The following is a 6,117-nucleotide window of genomic DNA, read 5'->3' as shown; positions in this document are numbered from 1 at the left end:
CATCTGTACTAAAAATACAAAAAAAATTAGCCGGGCGTGGTGGCAGGCGCCTGTAGTCCCAGCTACTCAGGAGGCAGAGACAGGAGAATGGAGTGAACCCTGGAGGCAGAGCTTGCAGTGAGCCGAGATCGTGCCACTCAACTCCAGCCTGAGCGACAGAGCAAGACTCCGTCTCAAAAAAAAACACAAAAAAATAGCTGAGCATGGTGGCCCCAGCTACTGGGGAGGCTGAGGTGGTAGGATGGCTTAAGTCTAGGAGGCAGAGGTTGCAGTAAGCCAAGATCCCACCACTGCACTCCAGCCTGGGCAACAGAGCTATTCAGTGCCTATAGAAGCATAGGGAAACAAGAAAAAAGAAAAAAATAGAATATATATTATTAAGCATTTAAATAAGCTATGTCTGATTATTTAACAGACTCCTGTCCATCTACTCTAATCCCTAGAAAATAAAACATGAATTTTTTTTTTCTTTTGAGACACAGTTTCACTCGTTGCCCAGGATGGACTGCAGTAGCACAATCTTGGCTTGCTGCAACCTCCACCTCTCGGCTTCAAGCAATTCTCCTGCCTCAGCCTCCCAAGTAACTGGGATTACAGGTGCCCGCCACCATGCCTGGCTAATTATTTGTATTTTTAGTAGAGATGGGGTTTCACCATGTTGGCCGGGATGGTCTCAAACTCCTGACCTCAGGTGATCCGCCTGCCTCGGCCTCTCAAATTGCTGGGATTACAGGGGTGAGCCACCGTGCCCGGCCAAAACATGAATTATTTTTACTGGTATTCCCAACCAAAGTGAGGAAACCTTACTCCATGGATGAGAGAGTTTTTTTTGTTTTGTTTTTTCTTCTTTTTTTTAGATGGAATTTCACTCTTGTCATCCAGGCTGGAGTGTAATAGCTTGATCTCGGCTCACTGCAACCTCTGCCCCCTGGGTTCAAGCGATTCTCCTGCCTCAGTCTCCAGAGTAGCTGGGATTACAGGTACCTGCCACTATGCCTGGCTAATTTTTGTATTTTTAGTAGAGATGGAGTTTCACCACATCGCCAGGCTGATCTCTAATTCCTGACCTCAGGTGATCCATCCGCCTCGGCCTCCCAGAGTTCTGGGATTACAGGCGTGAGCCACCGCGCCTGGCCGAGATTATTGATTAATGCAGAACATTAATATAATTTATCTTAGATTACTTCCTCCACCATTGAGTTTTATGTTAGCCTCACACGGTAGCCAGCACATGCCAGATCATCTCTGCCCACCCTCTGATCAGTTTCTCAGTTAATACAAACTTGTTCCATATCAGTCTGGATGAAATAATGATAGGGGAGTCAATATCATTTAATTGCTTAGAGATGAGCTATAAGTGAGTTTTGTTGTTGTTTGATGAGCTACTGTTTTGGAAAATTCATATCTTCCTGCCTCATCAGCTTCATGGAAAATTGGGAGCTGGCCAGGCACAGTGGCTCACGCATGTAACCCCAGCACTTTGAGAGGCTGAGGCAGGCAGATCACCTGAGGTGAGGAGCTCACGACCAACCTGACCAACATGGAGAAACCCCGTCTCTACTAAAAATACAAGAAATTAGCCGGGCGTGGTGGTGGATGCCTGTAGTCCCAGCTCCTCGGGAGGCTGAGGCAGGAGAATTGCTTGAACCCAGGAGGTGGAGGTTGCGGTGAGCCGAGATCATGCCATTGCACTCTAGTCTGGGCAACAAGAGCAAAACTCTGTCTCAAAAAAAAAAAAAAAAAAAAGCAAGAAAGAGAAGAAAATTGGGAGCTGTCTGCTAGAGAAGTAACACCAAAAGGATATTTCTTTTTTCTTTTCTTTTTTTTTTTTTGAGATGAAGTTTCATTTTGTTGCCCAGGCTGGCGTACAGTGGGACGATCTCGGCTCACTGCCACGTCGGCCTCCAGGTTCAAGTGATTCTCCTACCTCAGCCTCCAAAGTAGCTGGGATTACAGGTGCCCGCCACCAAGCCTGGCTAATTTTTTCTATTTTTAGTAAAGATGGGGTTTCACCATGTTGGTCAGGCTGGTCTCGAACTCCTGACCTCAGGTGATCCACCTGCCTTGTCTTCCTAAAGTGCTGGGATTACAGGCGTGAGCCACTGTGCCCAGCCAAAAAGGGTATTTCTTAATCCTACAATCTTAGTAGTTCACATTTCAGAAAAAGCAAGATAAAAAGATCTTGTCATGATGATGGGAGCAAGAGAAGAGAACTCATTGTACAAGTAGAGGAAGGAATCAATTGTTAGGGGCTCAGTCTTGCAAAGAACAGTCTTGCACATAGTAGACACTCCAATATTTATTTATACAATAAGTAGATGTGAAGAATCCCAGTTGAAGTATGATGAGGCAGGCTGGGCGCGGTGGCTCACGCCTGTAATCCCAGCACTTTGGGAGGCCAAGGTGGGTGGATCACAAGGTCAGGAGATCGAGACCATCTTGGCTAACACGGTGAAACCCCATCTCTACTGAAAATACAAAAAATTAGCCGGGCGCGGTGGCAGGCACCAGTAGTCCCAGCTACTCCGGAGGCTGAGGCAGGAGAATGTCGTGAACCCAGGAGGCGGAGCTTGCAGTGAGCGGAGATCCGGCCACTGCACTCCAGCCTGGGCGACAAAGCGAGACTCCATCTCAAAAAAAAAAAAAACCAGAAATGTGATGAGGCAGAAGGAAAAGTTGATTTCCTCTTTTTCCTAGTAAAGTGGGTTACTGGAATCCCTTGTTGTCCTATTGAAATTTCTAAATGGAGTCCAAAGAGGGCTGGGTGTAGTGGCTCACGCCTCTAATCCCACCACTTTTGGAGGCTGAGGCAGGTGGATTGCTTGAGGCCAGGAGTTCGAGACCAGCCTAGCCAACATGGTGAAACCCCATCTCTAGTAAAATTACAAAAATTAGCCAGGCGTGGTGGCATGAGCCTGTAGTCCCAGCTTCTTGGGAGGCAGAGGCATGAGAATAATTTGAACCTGGGAGGCAGAGGCTGCAGTGAGCCAAGATTGTGCCCCTGCATTCCAGCCTGGGTGACAGAGTGAGACTCTGTCTCAAAAAATAAATAAATAAAATAGATGGAGCCCAAAGAGAATGAGACTCTTCCTATGTAAGCAGTGGAGCACACACTTACATTTTTTCCCCTCCCAGTGGCAGATGACATCAGAGATGGAAACTTCTGAAATTCTGCATAGTGACCTACTTTCTAGGAGAAGCACAGCTGATTTGAACCAGGAAAATTCTTCTGGAGAATTGGGAAGAATCCAATTCTAAACAATATGATACTAGAATTGAAGCAAGTACTAGGCTTGCCATGTATTTATATTGTACTTCCCTTCCCTAAAGTGAGACTATGGAGAGCAAAATAAGTGAATTGTCCAAAATAAGGTGCCGTAGAAGAAACAAGGATCCTGACTTTCTAAGAAATATTCTCAACTGAGCTTTAGTTAATTAGTTAATTAGAGATGGGGTCTCGCTTTGTCACCCAGGCTGGGGTGGAGTGGGATGCAGTGGTACCATCATAGCTCACTGCTGCCTCAAATTCCTGGGCTCAAGGGATCCTCTTGCTTCAGTCTCCCTAGTAGCTGGGACTACAAGAGCATGCCACCATATCCAGCTTTTTTTTTTTTTTTGTAGAGACAAGGTCTTGCCATTTTGCCCAGGCTGGTCTTAAACTCCTGGGCTCAAGCAATCCTCACCTCTCAGTATCCCAAAGTGTTGGGATTACAGGCGTGAGCCACCACACTCGGCTTCAGCTGATCTTTAGCTAGCAATATTAGTAGAGCTTGTTTGTCACTCGAGTTGACTGTATATGGCTTTCACATAGTGAAAGTGGTTAAGAATGCTATAGTGCCTGAGTTTACATCTTAGCTTCACCTTTTTTCCTCACCTATAGAAAGGGGGTTATTGCCCGGGCGCGGTGGCTCACGCCTGTAATCCCAGCACTTTGGGAGTCCAAGGTGGGCAGATCACGAGGTCAAGAGATTGAGACTATCCTGGACAACATGGTGAAACCCTGTCTCTACTAAAAATACAAAAATTAGCTGGGCGTGGTGGTGCATGCCTGTAGCCCCAGCTACTCAGGAGGCTGAGGCAGGAGAATCGCTTGAACCTGGGAGTTGGAGGTTGCAGTGAGCTGAGATCGCGCCACTGCACTTCAGCCTGGGCGACAGAGCAAGACTCCGTCTCAAAAAAAAGGTGGGGGGGCTGGGCGCGGTGGCTCACACCTGTAATCCCAGCATTTTGGGAGGCTGAGGCGGGCGGGTCACAAGGTCAAGAGTTCAAGAACAGCCTGGCCAACATGGTGAAACCCCATCTCTACTAAGAATACAAAAATTAGCCAGGTGTGGTGGCGCGTGCCTGTAGTCCCGGCTACTCGGGAGGTTGAGGCAGGAGAATCCCTTGAACCCAGGAGGCAGAGGTTTCAGTGAGCCGAGATTGCACCATTGTGCTCTAGTCTGGGCGACCGAGCAAGAGTCTGTATCAAAGAAAAAAAAAGTAAGAAAGGAAGGGGGTTATTAAGTAGAATCATTATTAACTCATAAAGTGAATTCATATATGGTCCCACTCTGGTTAGTTATAATTACTGCTTCTGAGCCCCATCATAGCCCTGAAAGGGATATAAGGAGCCTAGCAGAAACCTGGTAAGTGTAACTGCCCTTTGTGCTGGACACAGACAACATCCCTGCCCCCAGAGTCCACCCCAGTGCAGTGTGCCTAAAGCAAGAGAGTTCCTGTTGGATGGATGAACAAGAAGTCCACAGGAAGCCCTGAGCGTTAGCTCTCTTCCCCTAGAGAGCAGTTCTCACCTTTGTTGAAGCTAAGACCACTGAAATGCAGGTAGCTTCCAAGCCCAAAAGTCATTCCTTATTCCTGTGCTGAAGGTCTTTCTTCTCTTAGCTGCTGTTCTTTCCCATCTATCCTTCCACTCACCCCTGCTGCTGGGGACAAATCCTTTTCCTTTACCTCTTTCTGCTTGTTTGCCCTAGATTCCTTATTCTAAAGACAGGTTTCAGAAGAGATGTTGCTTACTCACCTTGGCTGAGCCAGAAAAGAAGCCCATGCATCCCATTGCTCAAGCTAGGTCTAGAATTAATCCCTCACCTCTTCTTGCTACACTTTCACCCCAGATGGCTAAATCAAGCAATAATCCTAAAAGGGAATTTCAGGCTATTTTCAACTCCCCACATTCACCACCTCCCACACCATGTTTAGGGAGGAGAGAGCAAAGCCCCTGGATCAGAGTAATCTGTTTCTAACCCACTTCCATTCCCAGGGATTACCTCTCCAGGGGGAGGGAGACAGAAATAAACCTAACAATTTAGTGCTAGAAACTTGGGAAAGAAGCTCCAGGAGTGCCTTAGAGGGCTGTAGGCATGGGGTTCCAGTAGCCTGGGAACTTCTCATATGCTGGAGTACCCTGTAACAGGGTCCACAAACTTGAAAAGCAATGCCTAGTGTGGCAAGAATAGGCACTCTATAAATGTGCCTGTTGGATGAAAGAATGAAAAATGTATGGATTGTGGGCAGATGAAGGCAGAAATAATTTCCTGGTTATACCTACAACCTTTATGTCCTTGTATGCACACGAATTTATGGCTAAAATCAATCAACCAACAAATAAGGAAGGGTGATAGAGTGGAAAGACCTCTGGATTGGGAGACAGGAGACATGGATTCTAGTACCACCATTGCCGACACTGATTTGCCCTTTGGCCTTTGGCAAATCATTTTGCCCAAAGTCACTTTGTTCTCTGATCACTAATTTTCTCCATTAAAAAAAAAAAAAGTCTTAGCCGGTCACAGTGGCTCACGCCTGTAATCCCAGCACTTTGGGAGGCCAAGGCGGGCGGATCACGAGGTCAGGAGTTTGAGACCAGCCTGGCAAAGATGGTGAAACCCCGTCTCTACTAAAAATACAGCTGGGCATGGTGGCGTGTGCCTGTAGTCCCAGCTACTCAGGAGGCTGAGGCAGGAGAATCACTTGAACCCGGGAGGTGGAGGTTGCAGTGAGCCGAGATCACTCCACTGCACTCCAACCTGGGCAACAGAGTGATACTCCGTCTCAAAAAAAGTCTCCCTCTAGAGCCCTAAAGGCCTACAGTCCTGTGTTATGTATATTGAGCCCCTATTA

The sequence above is a fragment of the Hylobates moloch genome, unplaced genomic scaffold (genome assembly GCF_009828535.3).
Source record: "Hylobates moloch isolate HMO894 unplaced genomic scaffold, HMol_V3 SCAFFOLD_10, whole genome shotgun sequence".
NCBI lineage: Eukaryota > Metazoa > Chordata > Mammalia > Primates > Hylobatidae > Hylobates > Hylobates moloch.
Note: the sequence above shows the minus strand (reverse complement) of the source record.